At 46.3% G+C, this 20,104-nt stretch overlaps 6 non-coding genes and 31 pseudogenes across 6 annotated transcripts; all 37 read left to right on the top strand.

Annotated features, from left to right (window-relative positions):
• Nucleotides 1-773: 773 nt before the first annotated feature.
• LOC148243608 (5S ribosomal RNA) lies at nucleotides 774-892 on the top strand (annotated as a pseudogene).
• A 209-nt stretch (nucleotides 893-1,101) lies between these two features.
• Nucleotides 1,102-1,219, top strand: LOC148243607 (5S ribosomal RNA). Its single transcript, XR_015815319.1, has one exon. It is a non-coding gene; the product is annotated as a 5S ribosomal RNA (ribosomal RNA).
• Nucleotides 1,220-1,783: 564 nt separating this feature from the next.
• Nucleotides 1,784-1,902, top strand: LOC148243606 (5S ribosomal RNA; annotated as a pseudogene).
• A 559-nt stretch (nucleotides 1,903-2,461) lies between these two features.
• LOC148243605 (5S ribosomal RNA) lies at nucleotides 2,462-2,580 on the top strand (annotated as a pseudogene).
• An 865-nt stretch (nucleotides 2,581-3,445) lies between these two features.
• On the top strand, nucleotides 3,446-3,564 carry LOC148243604 (5S ribosomal RNA; annotated as a pseudogene).
• A 559-nt stretch (nucleotides 3,565-4,123) lies between these two features.
• On the top strand, nucleotides 4,124-4,242 carry LOC148243603 (5S ribosomal RNA; annotated as a pseudogene).
• A 204-nt stretch (nucleotides 4,243-4,446) lies between these two features.
• On the top strand, nucleotides 4,447-4,565 carry LOC148243602 (5S ribosomal RNA; annotated as a pseudogene).
• A 561-nt stretch (nucleotides 4,566-5,126) lies between these two features.
• LOC148243601 (5S ribosomal RNA) lies at nucleotides 5,127-5,244 on the top strand (annotated as a pseudogene).
• Nucleotides 5,245-5,447: 203 nt separating this feature from the next.
• Nucleotides 5,448-5,566, top strand: LOC148243600 (5S ribosomal RNA; annotated as a pseudogene).
• Nucleotides 5,567-5,773: 207 nt separating this feature from the next.
• LOC148243599 (5S ribosomal RNA) lies at nucleotides 5,774-5,892 on the top strand (annotated as a pseudogene).
• A 204-nt stretch (nucleotides 5,893-6,096) lies between these two features.
• LOC148243598 (5S ribosomal RNA) lies at nucleotides 6,097-6,215 on the top strand (annotated as a pseudogene).
• A 210-nt stretch (nucleotides 6,216-6,425) lies between these two features.
• LOC148243597 (5S ribosomal RNA) lies at nucleotides 6,426-6,543 on the top strand (annotated as a pseudogene).
• Nucleotides 6,544-7,429: 886 nt separating this feature from the next.
• On the top strand, nucleotides 7,430-7,548 carry LOC148243596 (5S ribosomal RNA; annotated as a pseudogene).
• A 205-nt stretch (nucleotides 7,549-7,753) lies between these two features.
• Nucleotides 7,754-7,872, top strand: LOC148243595 (5S ribosomal RNA). The gene has a single exon (XR_015815477.1). It is a non-coding gene; the product is annotated as a 5S ribosomal RNA (ribosomal RNA).
• A 973-nt stretch (nucleotides 7,873-8,845) lies between these two features.
• LOC148243594 (5S ribosomal RNA) lies at nucleotides 8,846-8,964 on the top strand (annotated as a pseudogene).
• A 209-nt stretch (nucleotides 8,965-9,173) lies between these two features.
• Nucleotides 9,174-9,292, top strand: LOC148243593 (5S ribosomal RNA). The gene has a single exon (XR_015815844.1). It is a non-coding gene; the product is annotated as a 5S ribosomal RNA (ribosomal RNA).
• A 205-nt stretch (nucleotides 9,293-9,497) lies between these two features.
• On the top strand, nucleotides 9,498-9,616 carry LOC148243592 (5S ribosomal RNA; annotated as a pseudogene).
• Nucleotides 9,617-9,852: 236 nt separating this feature from the next.
• On the top strand, nucleotides 9,853-9,971 carry LOC148243591 (5S ribosomal RNA; annotated as a pseudogene).
• A 210-nt stretch (nucleotides 9,972-10,181) lies between these two features.
• LOC148243590 (5S ribosomal RNA) lies at nucleotides 10,182-10,300 on the top strand (annotated as a pseudogene).
• A 566-nt stretch (nucleotides 10,301-10,866) lies between these two features.
• Nucleotides 10,867-10,985, top strand: LOC148243589 (5S ribosomal RNA; annotated as a pseudogene).
• Nucleotides 10,986-11,548: 563 nt separating this feature from the next.
• On the top strand, nucleotides 11,549-11,667 carry LOC148243588 (5S ribosomal RNA; annotated as a pseudogene).
• A 205-nt stretch (nucleotides 11,668-11,872) lies between these two features.
• LOC148243587 (5S ribosomal RNA) lies at nucleotides 11,873-11,991 on the top strand (annotated as a pseudogene).
• A 560-nt stretch (nucleotides 11,992-12,551) lies between these two features.
• On the top strand, nucleotides 12,552-12,671 carry LOC148243586 (5S ribosomal RNA; annotated as a pseudogene).
• Nucleotides 12,672-13,228: 557 nt separating this feature from the next.
• LOC148243585 (5S ribosomal RNA) lies at nucleotides 13,229-13,347 on the top strand. Its single transcript, XR_015814820.1, has one exon. It is a non-coding gene; the product is annotated as a 5S ribosomal RNA (ribosomal RNA).
• Nucleotides 13,348-13,552: 205 nt separating this feature from the next.
• Nucleotides 13,553-13,671, top strand: LOC148243584 (5S ribosomal RNA; annotated as a pseudogene).
• A 561-nt stretch (nucleotides 13,672-14,232) lies between these two features.
• Nucleotides 14,233-14,350, top strand: LOC148243583 (5S ribosomal RNA; annotated as a pseudogene).
• Nucleotides 14,351-14,551: 201 nt separating this feature from the next.
• On the top strand, nucleotides 14,552-14,670 carry LOC148243582 (5S ribosomal RNA; annotated as a pseudogene).
• A 209-nt stretch (nucleotides 14,671-14,879) lies between these two features.
• On the top strand, nucleotides 14,880-14,998 carry LOC148243581 (5S ribosomal RNA; annotated as a pseudogene).
• Nucleotides 14,999-15,202: 204 nt separating this feature from the next.
• LOC148243580 (5S ribosomal RNA) lies at nucleotides 15,203-15,321 on the top strand (annotated as a pseudogene).
• A 209-nt stretch (nucleotides 15,322-15,530) lies between these two features.
• Nucleotides 15,531-15,649, top strand: LOC148243579 (5S ribosomal RNA; annotated as a pseudogene).
• A 561-nt stretch (nucleotides 15,650-16,210) lies between these two features.
• LOC148243578 (5S ribosomal RNA) lies at nucleotides 16,211-16,329 on the top strand (annotated as a pseudogene).
• Nucleotides 16,330-16,519: 190 nt separating this feature from the next.
• On the top strand, nucleotides 16,520-16,638 carry LOC148243577 (5S ribosomal RNA; annotated as a pseudogene).
• A 561-nt stretch (nucleotides 16,639-17,199) lies between these two features.
• On the top strand, nucleotides 17,200-17,318 carry LOC148243576 (5S ribosomal RNA). The gene has a single exon (XR_015815742.1). It is a non-coding gene; the product is annotated as a 5S ribosomal RNA (ribosomal RNA).
• A 205-nt stretch (nucleotides 17,319-17,523) lies between these two features.
• Nucleotides 17,524-17,642, top strand: LOC148243575 (5S ribosomal RNA; annotated as a pseudogene).
• Nucleotides 17,643-18,202: 560 nt separating this feature from the next.
• LOC148243574 (5S ribosomal RNA) lies at nucleotides 18,203-18,321 on the top strand (annotated as a pseudogene).
• Nucleotides 18,322-18,884: 563 nt separating this feature from the next.
• LOC148243573 (5S ribosomal RNA) lies at nucleotides 18,885-19,003 on the top strand (annotated as a pseudogene).
• Nucleotides 19,004-19,565: 562 nt separating this feature from the next.
• On the top strand, nucleotides 19,566-19,684 carry LOC148243572 (5S ribosomal RNA). Its single transcript, XR_015815326.1, has one exon. It is a non-coding gene; the product is annotated as a 5S ribosomal RNA (ribosomal RNA).
• The last annotated feature ends 420 nt before the right edge of the window (nucleotides 19,685-20,104 follow it).

Below are 20,104 nucleotides of genomic sequence, written 5' to 3'. Positions count from 1 at the left end.
GAGAACGAGAGGTGCAGTGCGCACGCACAAGGAAACAAATGACGGGAGGGGGGACGGAAGGAGAAAGAGTGTATGTATTTGCAGTGCAGAATGAAACATGAGGGATCATACCAGCACTAATGCAACGGATTCTATCAGAACTCCGCAGTTAAGGGTGCTTGGGCGAGAAAAGTACTCGGATGGCTGACCTCCTACGAAGTCCTTATATTTCACCCATTTTCTTGGGAGATCCTCGTGTTGCACCCATCTTTTTGCAGATGATTCTTTCGACATTACGCGCGACTTGATTTATGATCCGCAGATTTATTCGCAAATGTGAGTCACGGCACCGTGGCATTTTACTTGATATTAGAACGAGTACGGGAGGTGCAGTGCGCACGCACAAGGAAGCAAATGACGGGATGAGGAAGAAACGAGAATGAGTGTATGTATTTGAAGCCCAAAATTAAACAAGTGGCATCATACCAGCACTACTGTAATGGATCCCATTAGAACTCTGCAGTTAAGTGTGCTTGGACGAGAGTAGTACTCGGATGGGTGACCTCTTGGGAAGTCCTCGTATCGCAATAATTTTTTTTCAGATGGGTCGTTCGACGTTACGCGCGACTGGAACTATGGTCCGCTGGTTTATACGCAAATGTGAGTCAAGAATCAGCGGCATTTTAATCGATATTAGAACGAGAAGGAGAGGTGCAGTGTGAACGCACAAGGAAACAAATGAGGGGAGGGGGGAGGGAAGAAGGAGTGTATGTATTTTCAGCACGAAATTAAACAGGTGCGGTCACACCAGCACAAATGCACCGGATCCCATCAGAACTCCGCAGTTAAGTGTGCTTTGGCGAAAGTAGTACAATGATGGGTTACCTCATGGGAAGTTCTCGTGTTGCACCCATTTTCTTTTTTTCAGATGTGTCGTTCGACGTTACGCGCGACTTTAATTATGGTCCGCAGATTTATTCGCAAATGTGAGTCACGGCACCGTGGTATTTTACTTGATATTTGAACGAGAACGAGAGGTGCAGTGCGCACGCACATGGAAACAAATGACGGGAGGGGGAAGAAAGGAGAAGGAGTTTATGTATTTGCAGCGCGAAATTAAACAGGTGCGATCATACCAGCACTAATGCACCGGATCCCATCAGAACTCCGCAGTTAAGTGTGCTTGGGCGAGAGTAGTACTCGGATGGGTGACCTCCTGGAAGTCCTTGTGTCGCACTAATTTTTTTTTTTCAGACGGGTCGTTCGACGTTACACGTGACTGGAACTAGGGTCCCCTGGTTTATACACAAATGTGAGTCAAGAAGCAGGGGCATTTTAATCAATATTAGAACGAGAAGGAGAGATGCAGAGTGCACGCACAAGGAAACAAATGACGGGAGGGGGGATGGAGGGAGAAAAAGTGTATGTATTTGCAGCGCAGAATGAAACATGAGCAATCATACCAGCCCCAATGCAACGGATTCTATCAGAACTCCGCAAGTTAGGGTGCTTGGGCGAGTGTAGCACTAGGATGGGTGACCTCCTACGAAGTCCTTATATTTCACCAATTTTCTTAGGAAGTTCTCGTGTTGCACCCATTTTTTTTACAGATGATTCTTTCGACGATACGCGCGACTTGAATTATGGTCCTCAGGTTTATTCGCAAATATGAGTCACGGCACCGTAGCATTTTACTTGATATTAGAACGAGCACGGGAGGTGCAGTGCGCACGCACAAGGAAACAAATGACGGGAGGGGGAAGAAAGGAGAAGGAGTTTATGTTTTTGCAGCGCAGAATAAAATGGGTGCGATCATACCAGGACTAATGCACCGGATCCCATCAGAACTTCGCAGTTAAGTGCGCTTGGGCGAGGGTAGTACTCGGATGGCTGACCTCCTGGGAAATCCTCGTGTTGCACCAATTATTTTTCAGACGGGTCATTCGACGTTACGCGCGACTGGAACTGGGTTTCACTCGTTTATACACAAATGTGAGTCAAGAAGCAGGGGCATTTTAATTGATATTAGAACGAGAATGAGAGGTACAGTGTGAACGCACATGGAAACAATTGATGGGAGGGGGAGGAAAGGAGAAGGAGTGTATGTATTTTCAGCACGAAATGAAACAAGTGCGATCATACCAGCACTAATGCAGCGGATTCTATCAGAACTTCGTAGGTAAGGGTGCTTCGGCGAGAGTAGTACTAGTATGGGTTACCTCCTGCGAAGTCCTTATATTTCACTCATTTTCTTGTGAAGTCCTCGTGTTGCACCCATTTTTTTGCAGATGATTCTTTCGACATTATGCGCGACTTGAATTATGGTCCTCAGGTTTATTCGTAAATGTGAGTCACGGCACCGTAGTATTTTACCTGATTTTAGGATGAGCACGGGAGGTGCAGTGCGCACGCACAAGGAAACAAATGACGGGAGGTGGAAGAAATGAGAAGGAGTTTATCTATTTGCAGCACGAAATTAAACGGGTGCGATCATACCAGCACTAATGCACCGGATCCCATCAGAACTCCGCAGTTAAGTGTGCTTGGGCGAGAGTAGTACTAGCATGGGTTACCTCCTGCGAAGTCCTTATATTTCACCCATTTTCTTGTTAAGTCCTCGTGTTGCACCCATTTTTTTGCAGATGATTCTTTCGACGTTACGCGCGACTTGAATTATGGTCCTCAGGTTTATTCGCAAATGTGAGTCACGGTGCTGTAGCATTTTCTTGATATTTGAACGAGAACGGGAGGTGCAGTGTGCATGCACAAGGAAACAAATGACGGGACGGGGTAGAAAGGGGAATGAGTTTATGTATTTGCAGCGCAAAATTAAACAGGTGCGAACATACCAGCACTAATGCACCAGATCCCATCAGAACTCCGCAGTGAAGTTTGCTTGGGCGAGATTAGTATTCGGATGGGTTGTTCGACGTTACACACGAATGGAATTATAAACCGCTGGTTTATTTGCAAAGGTGACTCACGGTGCCGGGGCATATTACTTGATATTAGAACGAGAAAGAGAGATGCAGAGTGCACGCACAAGGAAACAAATGACGGGAGGGGGGATGGGAGGAGAAAGAGTGTATGTATTTGCAGTGCAGAATTAAACAGGTGCGATCATACCAGCACTAATGCAGTGGATTCTATCAGAACTCCGTAGGTAAGGGTGCTTGGGCGAGAGTAGTACTAGCATGGCTTACCTCCTGCGAAGTCCTTATATTTCACCCATTTTCTTGTAAAGTCCTCGTGTTGCACCTATTTTTTTGCAAATGATTCTTTCGACGTTACGCGCGACTTGAATTATGGTCCTCAGGTTTATTCGCAAATGTGAGTCACGGCACCGTAGTATTTTACTTGATATTAGAACGAGCACGGGAGGTGCAGTGCACACGCAGAAGGAAACAAATGACGGGAGGGGAAAGAAAGGAGAAGGAGTTTATATATTTGCAGTTCGAAATTAAACGGGTTTGATCATACCAGCACTAATGCACCGGATCCCATCAGAACTCCGCAGTTAAGTGTGCTTGGGTGAGTGTAGTACTCGCATGGGTGACCTCCTTGGAAGTCCTCGTGTCGCACCAATTTTTTTTCAGACGGGTCGTTCGACTTTACGCGCGACTGGAACAAGGGTCCGCTGGTTTATACGCAAATGTGAGTCAAGAAGCAGGGGCATTTTAATCGATATTAGAACGAGAAGGAGAGGTGCAGTGTGAACGCACAAGGAAACAATTGATGGGAGAGGGAGGGAAGGAGAAGGAGTGTTTGTATTTTCAGCACGAAATGAAACAGGTGCGATTATACCAGCACTAATGCAACAGATTCTATCAGAACTCCGCAGGTAAGGGTGCTTTGGCGAGAGTATTACTAGCATGGATTACCTCCTGCGAAGTCCTTATATTTCACCCATTTTCTTGTGAAGTCCTCGTGTTGCACCCATTTTATTGCAGGTGATTCTTTCGACGTTACGCGCGACTTGAATTATGGTCCTTAGGTTTATTCGCAAATGTGAGTCACGGCGCTATGGCATTTTACTTGATATTAGAACGAGAACGGGAGGTGCAGTGCGCACGCACAAGGAAACAAATGACGGGAGGGGGAAGAAAGGGGAATGAGTTTATGAATTTGTAGCGCGAAATTAAATAGGTGCGATCATACCAGCACTAATGCACCGGATCCCATTAGAACTCCGCACTTAAGTGTGCTTGGGCGAGATTAGTACTCGGATGGGTGACCTCCTTGGAAGTCCTCGTGTCGCCCCAATTTTTTTTCAGACGGGTCGTTCGACGCTACGCGCCTCTGGAACTAGGGTCCGCTGGTTTATACGCAAATGTGACTCAAGAAGCAGGGGCATTTTAATCGACATTAGAACGAGAAGGAGAGATGAAGTGTGAACGCACAAGGAAACAAATGACGGAGGGGGAAGAAAGGTGAAGGAGTGTATGTATTTGCAGCGCGAAATTAAACAGGTGCGATCATACCAGCACTAAAGCCCCGGATCCCATCAGAACTCCGCAGTTAGGTGTGCTTGAGCGAGAGTAGTACTCGGATGGGTGACCACTTGGGAAGCCCTCGTGTTGCACCTTTTTTTTCTCGGATGTGTTGTTCGACGTTACGCGCGAATGGAGTTATAAACCACTGGTTCATTTACAAAGGTGAGTCACGGTGCTGGGGCATATTACTTGATATTAGAACGAGAAAGAGAGATGCAGAGTGCACGCACAAGGAAACAAATGACGGGAGAAGGGATGGGAGGAGGAAGAGTGTACGTATTTGCAGTGCAGAATGAAACATGAGGGATCATACCAGTACTAATGCAACAGATTCTATCAGAACTCCGCAGTTAAGGGTGCTTGGGCGAGAAAAGTACTCAGATGGGTGACCTCCTGCAAAGTCCTTATATTTCACCCATTTTCTTGGGAGGTCCTCGTGTTGCACCCATCTTTTTGCAGATGATTCTTTCGACGTTACGCGCGACTTGATTTATGGTCCGCAGGTTTATTCGCAAATGTGAGTCACGGCGCCGTGGCATTTTACTTGATATTAGAACGAGAACGAGAGGTGCAGTGCGCACGCAAAAGGAAACAAATGACGGGAGGAGGAAGAAAAGAGAAGAAGTGTATGTATTTGAAACGCAAAATTAAACAAGTGGCATCATACCAGCACTAATGCTCTGGATCCCATCAGAATTCTGCAGTTAAGTGTGCTTGGGCGAGAGTAGTAGTCGGATGGGTGACCTCTTGGGAAGTCCTCGTATCGCAACAATTTTTTTTCAGATGGGTCGTTCGACGTTACGCGCTACTGGAACTATGGTCCGCTGGTTTATACGCAAATGTGAGTCAAGAATTAGGGGCATTTTAATCGATATTAGAACGAGAAGGAGAGGTGCAGTGTGAACGCACAAGGAAACAAATGATGGGAGGGGGGAGGGAAAAAGGAGTGTATGTATTTTCAGAACGAAATTAAACAGGTGCGGTCACACCAACACAAATGCACCGGATCCAATCAGAACTCCGCAGTTAAGTGTGCTTTGGCGAAAGTAGTACAATGATGGGTTACCTCATGGGAAGTTCTCGTGTTGCACCCATTTTTTTTTTCAGATGTGCCGTTCGACGTTACGCGCGACTTTAATTATGGTCCGCAGATTTATTTGCAAATGTGAGTCACGGCGCCGTGGCATTTTACATGATATTTGAACGAGAACGAGAGGTGCAGTGCGCACGCACAAGGAAATAAATGACGGGAGGGGGAAGAAAGGGGAATGAGTTTATGTATTTGCAGCGCGAAATTAAACAGGTGCGATCATACCAGCACTGATGCACCGGATCCCATCAGAACTCCACAGTGAAGTGTGCTTGGGCGAGAGTAGTACTCGGATGGGTGACCTCTTGGGAAGTCCTCGTATCGCAATAATTTTTTTTCAGAGGGGACGTTCGACGTTACGCGCGACTGGAACTATGGTCCGCTGGTTTATACGCAAATGTGAGTCAAGAATCAGGGGCATTTTAATCGATGTTAGGACGAGAATGAGAGTTGCAATGTGAACGCACAAGGAAACAAATGATGGGAGGCAGGGAGGGAAGAAGGAGTGTATGTATTTTCAGCACGAAATTAAACAGGTGCGGTCACACTAGCACAAATGCACCGGATCCCATCAGAACTCCGCAGTTAAGTGTGCTTTGGCGAAAGTAGTACAATGATGGGTTACCTCCTTGAAAGTTTTCGTGTTGCACCCATTTTCTTTTTTTCAGATGTGTTGTTCGACGTTACGCGCGACTTTAATTATGGTCCGCAGATTTATTCGCAAATGTGAGTCACGGCGCCGTGGCATTTTACTTGATATTTGAACGAGAACGGGAGGTGCATTGCGCACGCACAAGGAAACAAATGACGGGAGGAGAAAGAAAAGAGAAGAAGTGTATGTATTTGAAGCACAAAATTAAACAAGTGGCATCATACCAGCACTAATGCACTGGATCCCATCAGAACTCTGCAGTTAAGTGTGCTTGGGCGAGAGTAGTACTCGGATGGGTGACCTCTTTGGAAGTCCTCGTATCGCAATAATTTTTTTTCAGATGGGTCGTTCGACATTACGCGCGACTGGAACTATGGTCCGCTGGTTTATACGCAAATGTGAGTCAAGAATCAGGGGCATTTTAATCGATATTAGAACGAGAAGGAGAGGTGCAGTGTGAACGCACAAGGAAACAAATGATGGGAGGGGGGGAGGGAAGAAGGAGTGTATGTATTTTCAGCACGAAATTAAACAGGTGCGGTCACACCAGCACAAATGCACAGGATCCCATCTAAACTCCGCAGTTCAGTGTGCTTTGGCGAAAGTAGTACAATGATGGGTTACCTCCTGGGAGGTTCTTGTGTTGCACCCATTTTCTTTTTTTCAGATGTGCCGTTCGACGTTACGCGCGACTTTAATTATGGTCCGCAGATTTATTCGCAAATATGAGTCACGGGACCGTGGCATTTTACCTGATATTTGAACGAGAACGAGAGGTTCAGTGCGCACGCACAAGGAAACAAATGACGGGAGGGGGAAGAAAGGAGAAGGAGTTTATGTATTTGCAGCGCGAAATTAAACAGGTGCGATCATACAAGCACTAATGCACCGGATCCCATCACAACTCCGCATTTAAGTGTGCTTGGGCGAGAGTAGTACTCGGATGGGTTACCTCCTGCGAAGTCCTTATATTTCACCCATTTTCTTGTGAAGTCCTCGTGTTGCACCCATTTTTTTGCAGATGATTCTTTCGACGTTACGCGCGACTTGAATTATGGTCCTCAGGTTTATTCGCAAATGTGAGTCACGGCACTGTAGCATTTTACTTGATATTAGAACGAGAACGGGAGGTGCAGTGCGCACGCACAAGGAAACAAATGATGGGAGGGGGAAGAAAGGAGAATGAGTTTATGTATTTGCAGTGCAAAATTAAACAGGTGCGATCATACTAGCACTAATACACCGGATCCCATCAGAACTCCGCAGTGAAGTCTGCTTGGGCGAGATTAGTACTCGGATGGGTGACCTCCTGGGAAGTCCTCGTGTCGCACCAATTTTTTTTCAAACGGGTCGTTCGACATTACGCGCGTCTGGAACTAGGGTCTGCTGGTTTATACGCAAATGTGAGTCAAGAAGCAGGGGCATTTTAATCGATATTAGAACGAGAATGAGAGGTGAAGTGTGAACGCACAAGGAAACAAATGACGGGAGGGGGAAGAAATGAGAAGGAGTGTATGTATTTGCAGCACGAAATTAAACAGGTGCGATCATACCAGCACTAAAGGTCCGGATCCCATCAGAACTCCGCAGTTAAGTGTGCTTGGGCGAGAGTAGTACTCGGATGGGTCACCACCTGAGAAGCCCTCGTGTTGCACCTATTTTTTTTTCGGATGGGTTGTTCGACGTTACGCGTGAATGGAATTATAAACCGCTGGTTCATTTGCAAAGGTGAGTCACGGTGCCGGGGCATATTACTTGGTATTAGAACGAGAAAGAGAGATGCAGAGTGCATGCACAAGGAAACAAATGACGGGAGGGGGGATGGAAGGAGAAAGAGTGTATGTATTTGCAGTGCAGAATGAAACATGAGGGATCATACCAGCACTAATGCAACGGATTCTATTAGAACTCCGCAGTTAAGGGTGCTTGGGCGAAAAAAGTACTCAGATGGGTGACCTCCTGCGAAGTCCTTATATTTCACCCATTTTCTTGGGAGGTCCTTGTGTTGCACCCGTCTTTTTGCAGATGATTCTTTCGATTTTTCTTAGGAAGTCCTTGTGTTGCACCCATTTTTTTGAAGATGATTCTTTCGACGATACGCGCAACTTGCATTATGGTCCTCAGGTTTCTACACAAATGTGAGTCACGGCACCGTAGCATTTTACTTTATATTAGAACGAGCACGGGAGTTGCAGTGCGCACGCACAAGTAAACAAATGACGGGAGGGGGGATGGAGGAAGAAAAAGTGTATGTATTTGCAGCGTCGAATGAAACATGAGCAATCATACCAGCACCAATGCAACGGATTCTATCAGAACTCCGCAAGTTAAGGGTGCTTGGGCGAGAGTAGCACTAGGATGGGTGACCTCCTGCGAAGTCCTTATATTTCACAAATTTTCTTAGGAAGTCCTCGTGTTGCACCCATTTTTTTTGCAGATGATTCTTTCGACGATACGCGCGACTTGAATTATGGTCCTCAGGTTTATTCGCAAATGTGAGTCACGGCACCGTAGTATTTTACTTTATATTAGAAGGAGCACGGGAGGTGCAGTGCGCACGCACAAGGAAACAAATGACGGGAGGGGGAAGAAAGGGGAATGAGTTTATGTATTTGCAGCGCAAAATTAAACAGGTGCGATCATACCAGCACAAATGCACCGGATCCCATCAGAACTCCGCAGTTAAGTGTGCTTTGGTGAAAGTAGTACAATGATGGGTTACCTCGTGGGAAGTTCTCGTGTTGCACCCATTTTCTTTTTTTCAGATGTGTCGTTCGACGTTACGCGCGACTTTAATTATGGTCTGCAGATTTATTCGCAAATGTGAGTCACGGCACCGTGGCATTGTACTTGATATTTGAATGAGAACGAGAGGTGCAGTGCGCACGCACTTGGAAACAAATGACGGGAGGGGGAAGAAAGGAGAAGGAATTTATGTATTTGCAGCGCAAAATTAAACAGGTGCGATCATACCAGCACTAATGCACCGGATCCCATCAGAACTCCGCAGTTAAGTGTGCTTGGGCGAGAGTAGTACTCGGATGGGTGACCTCCTGCGAAGTCCTCGTGTCGCACCAATTTTTTTTCAGACGAGTCGTTCGACGTTACGCGCGACTGGAACTAGGTTCCGCTGGTTTATACGCAAATGTGAGTCAAGAAGCAGGGGCATTTTAATCGATATTAGAACGAGAATGAGATGTGCAGTGTGAACACACAAGGAAACAATTGATGGGACGGGGAGGGAAGGAGAAGGAGTGTATGTATTTTCAGCACGAAATGAAACAGGTGCGATCATACCAGCACCAATGCAACGGATTCTATCAGAACTCCGTAGGTAAGGGTGCTTGGGCGAGAGTAGTACTAGCATGGGTTACCTCCTGCGAAGTCCTTATATTTCACCCATTTTCTTAGGAAGTCCTCGTGTTGCACCTATTTTTTTTGCAGATGATTCTTTCGACGATACGCGCGACTTGAATTATGGTCCTCAGGTTTATTCGCAAATGTGAGTCACGGCACCGTAGCATTTTACTTTATATTAGAAGGAGCACGGGAGGTGCAGTGCGCACGCACAAGGAAACAAATGACGGGAGGGGGAAGAAAGGGGAATGAGTTTATGTATTTGCAACGCAAAATTAAACAGGTGCGATCATACCAGCACAAATGCACCGGATCCCATCAGAACTACGCAGTTAAGTGTGCTTTGGTGAAAGTAGTACAATGATGGGTTACCTCGTGGGAAGTTCTCGTGTTGCACCCATTTTCTTTTTTTGCAGATGTGCCGTTCGACGTTACGCGCGACTTTAATTATGGTCCGCAGATTTATTCGCAAATGTGAGTCACGGCGCCGTGGCATTGTACTTGATATTTGAACGAGAACGAGAGGTGCAGTGCGCACGCACTTGGAAACAAATGACGGGAGGGGGAAGAAAGGAGAAGGAATTTATGTACTTGCAGCGCAAAATTAAACAGGTGCGATCATACTAGCACTAATGCACCGGATCCCATCAGAACTCCGCAGTTAAGTGTGCTTGGGCGAGAGTAGTACTCGGATGTGTGACCTCCTAGGAAGTCCTCGCGTTGCAATAATTTTTTTTTCTGACGGGTCGTTCGACGTTACGCGCGACTAGAACTAGGGTCCACTGGTTTATACGCAAATGTGAGTCCAGAAGCAGGGGCATTTTAATCGATATTAGAACGAGAAGGAGAGATGCAGAGTGCACGCACAGGGAAACAAATGACGGGAGGGGTGATGCAGGGAGAAAAAGTGTATGTATTTGCAGCACAGAATTAAACATGAGCAATCATACCAGCACCAATGCAACAGATTCTATCAGAACTCCACAAGTTAAGGGTGCTTGGGCGAGAGTAGCACTAGGATGGGTGACCTCCTGCGAAGTCCTTATATTTCACCCATTTTCTTGTGAAGTTCTCGTGTTGCACACATTTTCTTTTCTTCAGATGTGCCGTTCGACGTTACGTGCGACTTTAATTATGGTCTACAGATTTATTCGCAAATGTGAGTCACGGCGCCGTGGCATTTTACTTGATATTTGAACGAGAACAAGAGGTGCAGTGCGCACGCACAAGCAAACAAATGACTTGAGGGGGAAGAAAGGAGAAGGAGTTTATGTATTTGCATCGTGAAATTAAACAGGTGCGATCATACCATCACTAATGCACCGGATCTCATTAGAACTCTGCAGTTAAGTGTGCTTGGGCGGGAGTTGTACTCGGATGGGTGACCTCCTGGGAAGTCCTCGTGTCGCACTAATTTTTTTTTTCAGACGGGTCGTTCGACGTTACGCGCGACTGGAACTAGGGTCCACTGGTTTATATGCAAATGTGAGTCAAGAGAAAGGGGTATTTTAATCGATATTAGTACGAGAAGGAGAGATGCAGAGTGCACGCACAAGGAAACAAATGACGGGAGGGGGGATGGAGGGAGAAAAAGTGTATGTATTTGCAGCGCAGAATGAAACATGAGCAATCATACTAGCACCAATGCAACGGATTCTATCAGAACACCGCAAGTTAAGGGTGCTTGGGCGAGAGTAGCACTAGGATGGGTGACCTCCTGCGAAGTCCTTATATTTCACCCATTTTCTTAGGAAGTTCTCGTGTTGCACCCATTTTTTTGCAGATGATTCTTTCGACATTACGTGCGACTTGAATTATGGTCCTCAGGTTTATTCGCAATTGTGAGTCACGGCGCTGTAGCATTTTACTTGATATTAGAACGAGAACGAGAGCTACAGTGCGCACGCACAAGGAAACAAATGACGGGAGGGGGATGAAAGGGGAATGAGTTTATGTATTTGCAGCGCGAAATTAAACAGGTGCAATCTTTCTAGCACTAATGCACCAGATCCCAGCAGAACTCCGCAGTTAAGTGTGCTTGGGCGAGAATAGTACTCGGATGGGTGACCTCTTTGGAAGTCCTCGTGTCGCACCAATTTTTTTTCAGACGGGTCGTTCGACGTTACGCGCGAGTGGAATTAGGGTCAGCTGGTTTATACGCAAATGTGAGCCAAGAAGCAGGGGCATTTTAATCGATATTAGAACGAGAATGAGAGGTGAAGTGTGAACGCACAAGAAAACAAATGACCGGAGGGCGAAGAAAGGAGAAGGAGTGTATGTATTTACAGCGCGAAATTAAATAGGTGCGATCATACCAGCACTAAAGCCTCGGATTCCATCAGAACTCCGCAGTTAAGTGTGCTTGGGCGAGAGTAGTACTCGGATGGGTGACCACTTGTGAAGCCCTCGTGTTGCACCTATTTTTTTCGGATGGGTTGTTCGACGTTACGCGCGAATGGAATTATAAACCGCTGGTTCATTTGCAAAGGTGAGTCACGGTGCCGGGTCATATTACTTGATATTAGAACGAGAAAGAGAGATGCAGAGTGCACGCACAAAGAAACAAATTACGGGAGGGGGGATGGGAGGAGAAAGAGTGTAAGTATTTGCAGTGCAGAATGAAACATGAGGGATCATACCAGCACTAATGAAACGGATTCTATAAGAACTCCGCAGTTAAGGGTGCTTGGGCGAGAAAAGTACTCGGATGGGTGACCTCCTGCGAAGTCCTTATATTTCACCCATTTTCTTGGGAGGTCTTCGTGTTGCACCCATCTTTTTGCAGATGATTCTTTCGACATTACGCGCGACTTGATTTATGGTCCGCAGGTTTATTCGCAAATGTGAGTCATGGCGCCGTGGTATTTTATTTGATATTAAAACGAGTACGGGAGGTGTAGTGCGCACGCACAAGGAAACAAATGACGGGATGAGGAAGAAAAGAGAAGGAGTGTATGTATTTGAAGCACAAAATTAAACAAATGGCATCATACTAGCACTAATGCACTGGATCCCATCAGAACTCTGCAGTTAAGTGTGCTTGGGCGAGAGTAGTACTCAGATGGTTGACCTCCTGGGAAGTCCTCGTGTCGCACCAATTTTTTTTCAGACGGGTCGTTCGACGTTACGCGCGACTGGAACGAAGGTCCGCTGGTTTATACGCAAATGTGAGTCAAGAAGCAGAGGCATTTTAATCGATATTAGAACGAGAAGTAGAGGTGCAGTGTGAACGCACAAGGAAACAATTGATGGGAGGGGGAGGGAAGGAGAAGAAGTGTATGTATTTTCAGCACGAAATGAAACAGGTGCGATCATACCAGCACTAATGCAACGGATTCTATCAGAACTCCGTAGGTAAGGGTGCTTGGGCAAGAGTAGTTCTAGCATGGGTTACCTCCTGCGAAGTCCTTATATTTCACCCATTTTCTTAGGAAGTCTTCGTGTTGCACCCATTTTTTTGCACATGATTCTTTCCACGATACGCGCGACTTTAATTATGGTCCTCAAGTTTATTCCCAAATGTGAGTCACAGCACCGTAGCATTTTACTTGATATTAGAACGAGCACGGGAGGTGCAGTGCGCACGCACAAGGAAACAAATGACGGGAGGGGGAAGAAAGGAGAAAGAGTTTATGTATTTGCAGCGCATAATTAAATGGGTGCGATCATACCAGCACTAATGCACCGGATCCTATCAGAACTCCGCAGTTAAGTGTGCTTGGGCGAGATTAGTACTCGGATGGGTGACCTCTTGGGAAGTCCTCGTGTCGCACCAATTTTTTTTCTGACGGGTCGTTCGACGTTACGCGCGTCTGGAACTAGGGTCCGCTGGTTTATACGCAAATGTGAGTCAAGAAGCAGGGGCATTTTAATCGATATTAGAACGAGAATGAGAGGTGAAGTGTGAACGCACAAGGAAACAAATGACGGGAGGGGGAAGAATGGAGAAGGAGTGTATGTATTTGCAGCGCAAAATTAAACTTATGCGATCATACCAGCACTAAAGCCCCGGATCCCATCAGAACTCCGCAGTAAATTGTGCTTGGGCGAGAGTAGTACTCGGATGGGTGACCACTTGGGAAGCCCTCGTGTTGCACCTATTTTTTTTCGGATGGGTTGTTCGACGTTACGCGCGAATGGAATTATGTACCGCTGGTTCATTTGCAAAGGTGAGTCACAATGCCGGGTCATATTACTTGATATTAGAACAAGAAAGAGAGATGCAGAGTGCACGCACAAGGAAACAAATGACGGGAGGGGGGATGGGAGGAGAAAGAGTGTATGTATTTACAGTGCAGAATGAAACAAGATGGATCATACCAGCACTAATGCAACGGATTCTATCAGAACTCCGCAGTTAAGAGTGCTTGGGCGAGAAAAGTACTCGGATGGGTGACCTCCTGCGAAGTCCTTATATTTCACCCATTTTCTTGGGAGGTCCTCGTGTTGCACCCATCTTTTTGCAGATGAATCTTTCGACGTTACGCGCGACTTGATTTATGGTCCGCAGGTTTATTCGCAAATGTGAGTCACGGCGCCGTGGCATTTTACTTGATATTAAAACGAGTACGGGAGGTGTAGTGCGCACGCACAAGGAAACAAATGACGGGAGGAGGAGGAAAAGAGAAGGAGTGTATGTATTTGAAGCGCAAAATTAAACAAGTGGCATCATACCAGCACTAATGCACTGGATCCCATCAGAACTCTGCAGTTAAGTGTGCTTAGGCGAGAGTAGTACTCGGATGGGTGACCTTTTGGGAAGTCCTCGTATCGCAACAATTTTTTTTCAGATGGGTCGTTCGACGTTACGCGTGACTAAAACTATGGTCCACTGGTTTATACGCAAATGTGAGTCAAGAATCAGAGGAATTTTAATCAATATTAGAACGAGAAGGAGAGATGCAGTGTGAATGCACAAGGAAACAAATGATGGGAGGGGGGGAGGGAAGGAGTGTATGTATTTTCAGCACAAAATTAAACAGGTGCGGTCACACCAGCACAAATGCACCGGATCCCATCAGAACTCCGCAGTTTTGTGTGCTTTGGCGAAAGTAGTACAATGATGGGTTACCTCCTGGGAAGTTCTCGTGTTGTACCCATTTTCTTTTTTTCAGATGTGTCGTTCGACGTTACGCGCGACTTGAATTATGGTCCTCAGGTTTATTCGCAAATGTGAGTCACGGCGCCGTGGTATTTTACTTAATAGTAGAACGAGAACGGGAGGTGCAGTGCGCACGCACAAGGAAACAAATGACGGGAGGGGGAAGAAAGGGGAATGAGTTTATGTATTTGCAGCACGAAATTAAACAGGTGCGATCACACCAGCACTAATGCACCGGATCCCATTAGAACTCCGCAGTGAAGTGTTCTTGGGCGAGATTAGTACTCGGATGGGTGACCTCTTGGGAAGTCCTCGTGTTGCACCAATTTTTTTTCAGACGGGTCGTTCGACGTTACGCGCGTCTAGAACTAGGGTCCGTTGGTTTATACGCAAATGTGAGCCAAGAAGCAGGGGCATTTTAATCGATATTAGAACGAGAAGGAGAGGTCCAGTGTGAACGCACAAGGAAACAAATGATGGGAGGGGAGGAGGGAAGAAGGAGTGTATGTATTTTCAGCACGAAATTAAACAGGTGCGGTCACACCAGCACAAATGCAAAGGATCCAATCAGAACTCCGTAGTTAAGTGTGCTTTGGCGAAACTAGTACAATGATGGGTTACCTCCTGGGAAGTTCTCGTGCTGCACCCATTTTCTTTTTTTCAGATGTGCCGTTCTACCTTACGCTCGACTTTAATTATGGTCCGCAGATTTATTCGCAAATGTGAGTCACCGCGCCGTGGCATTTTACTTGATATTTGAACGAGAACGAGAGGTGCAGTGCACACGCAAAAGGAAACAAATGACGGGAGTGGGAAGAAAGGAGAAGGAGTTTATGTATTTGCAGCGCAAAATTAAATAGGTGCGATCATACCAACACTATTGCACCGGATCCCATCAGAACTCTGCAGTTAAGTGTGCTTGGGCGAGAGTAGTACTCGGATGGGTGACCTCCTGGGAAGTCCTCGTGTCGCACTAATTTTTTTTTCGGACGGGTCGTTCGACGTTACGAGCAACTGGAACTAGGTTCCCCTTGTTTATACGCAAATGTGAGTCAAGAAGCAGGGCATTTTAATCGATATTAGAACGAAAAGGAGAGATGCAGAGTGCACGCACAAGGAAACAAATGACGGGAGGGGGGATGGAGGGAGAAAATGTGTATGTATTTGCAGCGCAGAATGAAACATGAGCAATCATACCAGCACCAATGCAACGGATTCTATCAGAACTCCGCAAGTTAAGGGTGCTTGGGCGAGAGTAGCACTAGGATGGGTGACCTCCTGCGAAGTCCTTATATTTCACCCATTTTCTTAGGAAGTCCTCGTATTGCCCCCATTTTTTTGCAGATGATTCTTTCGACGATACGCGCGACTTGAATTATGGTCCTCAGGTTTATTCGCAAATGTGAGTCATGGCACCGTAGCATTTTACTTGATATTAGAACGAGCACGGGAGGTGCAGTGCGCACGCACAAGGAAACAAATGACGGGAGGGAGAAGCAACGAGAAGGAGTTTATGTATTTGCAGCGCGGTATTAAACGGGTGCGATCATACCAGCACAAATGCACCGGATCTCATCAGAACTCCGCAGTTAAGTGTGCTTTGGCGAAAGTTGTACAATGATGTGTTACCTCCTGGGAAATTCTCGTGTTTCACCCATTTTCTTTTTTTTAGATGTGAAGTTCGACGTTACGCGCAGATTTATTCGCAAATGTGAGTCAAGGCGCCGTGACATTTTACTTGATATTAGAACGAGAACGAGAGATGCAGTGCGCAAGCACAAGGAAACAAATGACGGGATGTAGAAGAAAGGGAAATGAGTTTATGTATTCGCAGCGCAAAATTAAACAGCTGCGATCATACCAGCACTAATGCACCGGATCCCTTCAGAACACCGCATTTAAGTGTGCTTGGGCGAGGGTAGTACTCGGATGGGTGACCTCCTGCGAAGTCCTCGTGTCGCACTAATTTTTTTTTCAAACGGGTCGTTCGAAGTTACGCGCGACGGGAACTAGGCTCCACTGGTTTATACGCAAATGTGAGTCAAGAAGCAGGGGCATTTTAATCGATATTAGAACGAGAAAGAGAGATGCAGAGTGCACGCACAAGGAAACAAATGACGGGAGGGGGATGGAGGGAGAAAAAGTGTATGTATTTGCAGCGCAGAATGAAACATGAGCAATCATACCAGCACCAATGCAACGGATTCTATCAGAACTCCGCAAGTTAAGGCTGCTTGGGCGAGAGTAGCACTAGGATGGGTGACCTCCTGCGAAGTCCTTATATTTCACCCATTTTCTTAGGAAGTCCTCGTGTTGCACCCATTTTTTTGCAGATGATTCTTTCGATGATACGCGCGACTTGAATTATAGTCCTCAGGTTTATTCGCAAATGTGAGTCACGGCACCGTAGCATTTTACTTGATATTAGAACGAGCACGGGAGGTGCGGTGCGCACACACAAGGAAACAAATGACGGGAGGGGGAAGAAACGAGAAAGAGTTTATGTATTTGCAGCGCAGAATTAAACGGGTGCGATCATACCAGCACTAATGCACCGGATCCCATCAGAACTCCGTAGTTAAGTGTGCTTGGGCGAGAGTAGTACTCGGATGGGTGACCTCCTGGGAAGTCCTCGTGTCGCACTAATTTATTTTCAGACGGGTCGTTCGACGTTACGCGCAACTGGAACTGGGGTCCGCTGGTTTATACGCAATTGTGAATCAAGAAGAAGGGGCATTTTAATCGATATTAGAACGAGAAGGGGAGGTGCTGTGTGAACTCACAAGGAAACAATTGATGGGAGGGGGAGGGAAGGAGAAGGAGTGTATGTATTTTCAGCACAAAATGAAACAGGTGCGATCATACCAGCACTAATGCAACGGATTCTATCAGAACTCCGTAGGTAAGGGTGCTTGGGCAAGAGTAGTACTAGCATGGGTTACCTCCTGCGAAGTCCTTATATTTCACCCATTTTCTTGTGAAGTCCTCGTGTTGCACCCATTTTCTTTTTTTCAGATATGTCGTTCGACGTTACGCGCGACTTTAATTATGGTCCGCAGGTTTATTCGCAAATATGAGTCACGGCGCCGTGGCTTTTTACTTGATATTAGAACGAGAACGGGAGGTGCAGTGCGCACGCACAAGGAAACAAATGACGGGAGGAGGACGAAAAGAGAAGGAGTGTATGTATTTGAAGCGCAAAATTAAACAAGTGGCATCATACCAGTACTAATGCGCTGGATCACATCAGAACTCTCTAGTTAAGTGTGGTTGGTCGAGAGTAGTACTCGGATGGGTGACCTCTTGGGAAGTCCTCGTATCGCACCAATTTTTTTTCAGACGGGTCGTTCGACGTTACGCGCAACTAGAACTATGGTCCGCTGGTTTATACGTAAATGTGAGTCAAGAATCAGGGGCATTTTAATCGATATTAGAACGAGAAGGAGAGGTGCAGTGTGACGCACAAGGAAACAAATGATGGGAGGGGGGAGGGAAGAATGAGTGTATGTATTTTTAGCACGAAATTAAACAGGTGCGGTCACAACAGCACAAATGCACCGGATCCCATCAGAACTCCGTAGTTAAGTGTACTTTGGCGAAAGTAGTACAATGATGGGTTACCTCCTGGGAAGTTCTCGTGTTGCACCCATTTTCTTTTTTTCAGATGTACCGTTCGACGTTACGCGCGACTTGAATTATGGTCCGCAGATTTATTCGCAAATGTGAGTCACGGCGCCGTGATATTTTACTTGATATTTGAACGAGAACAAGAGGTGCAGTGCGCACGCACAAGGAAACAAATGACGGGAGGGGGAAGAAAGGAGAAGGAGTGTGTGTATTCGCAGCGCGAAATGAAACAGGTGCGATCATACCAGCAATAATGCAACGGATTCTATCAGAACTCCGTAGGTAAGGGTGCTTGGGCGAGAATAGTACTACCATGGGTTACCTCCTGCGAAGTCCTTATATTTCACCCATTTTCTTGTGAAGTCCTCGTGTTGTACCCATTTTTTTGCAGATGATTCTTTCGACGTTACGCGCAACTTGAATTATGGTCCTATGGTTTATTCGCAGATGTGAGTCACGGCGCTGTAGTATTTTACTTGATATTAGAACGAGAACGGGAGGTGCAGTGTGCACGCACAAGGATACAAATGACGGGAGGGAGAAGAAAGGGGAATGAGTTTATGTATTTGTAGCGCAAAATTAAACAGGTGCTATCATACCAGCACTAATGCACCGGATCCCATCAGAACTCCGCAGTGAAGTGTGATTGGGCGAGATTAGTACTCGAATGGGTGACCTCCTGGGAAGTCCTCGTGTTGCACAAATTTTTTTTTTCAGACGGGTCGTTCGACGTTACGCGCGACTGGAATTAGGGTCCACTAGTTTATACGCAAATGTGAGCCAAGAAGTAGGGGCATTTTTATCGATATTAGAACGAGAAGGAGAGATGTAGAATGCACGCACAGGGAAACAAATGACGGGAGGGGGGATGGAGGGAGAAAAAGTGTATGTATTTGCAGTGCAGAATGAAACATGAGCAATCATACCAATACCAATGCAACAGATTCTATCAGAACTACGCAGTTAAGGGTGCTTGGGCGAGAAAAGTACTCGGATGGGTGACCTTCTGCGAAGTCCTTATATTTCACCCATTTTCTTAGGAAGTCCTCGTGTTGCTCCCACTTTTTTGCAGATGATTCTTTCGACAATATGCGTGACTTGAATTATGGTCCTCAGGTTTATTCGCAAATGTGAGTCACGGCACCGTAGCATTTTACTTTATATTAAAACGAGCACGGGAGGAGCAGTGCGCACGCATAAGGAAACAAATGACGGGAGGGGGAAGAAAGGAGAAGGAGTTTATGTATTTGCAGCGCGGAATTAAATGGGTGCGATCATACCAGCACTAATGCACCGGATCCCGTCAGAACTCCGCAGTTAAGTGTGCTTGGGCGAGAGTAGTACTCAGATAGGTGACCTCCTGGGAAGTCCTCGTGTCGCACCGATTTTTTTTCAGACGGGTCGTTCGACGTTACGCGCGACTGGAACTAGAGTCCGCTGGTTTATCCGCAAATGTGAGTCAAGAAGCAGGGGCATTTTAATCGATATTAGAACGAGAAGGAGAGGTGCAGTGTGAACGCACAAGGAAACAATTGATGGGAGGGGGAGGGAAGGAGAAGGAGTGTATGTATATTCAGCACGAAATGAAACAGGTGCGATCATACCAGCACTAATGCAACGGATTCTATCAGAACTCCGTAGGTAAGGGTGCTTGGGCGAGAGTAGTACTAGCATTGGTTACCTCCTGTGAAGTCCTTATATTTCACCCATTTTCTTGTGAAGTCCTCGTGTTGCACCCATTTTTTTGCAGATGATTCTTTCGACGTTACGCGCGACTTGAATTATGGTCCTCAGGTTTATTCGCA

This window comes from Carica papaya, chromosome 8, assembly GCF_054855325.1.
Source record: "Carica papaya isolate Zhongbai chromosome 8, ASM5485532v1, whole genome shotgun sequence".
Classification (NCBI taxonomy): domain Eukaryota; kingdom Viridiplantae; phylum Streptophyta; class Magnoliopsida; order Brassicales; family Caricaceae; genus Carica; species Carica papaya.
Note: the sequence above shows the minus strand (reverse complement) of the source record. Positions and strands in the feature narration are given on the sequence as shown.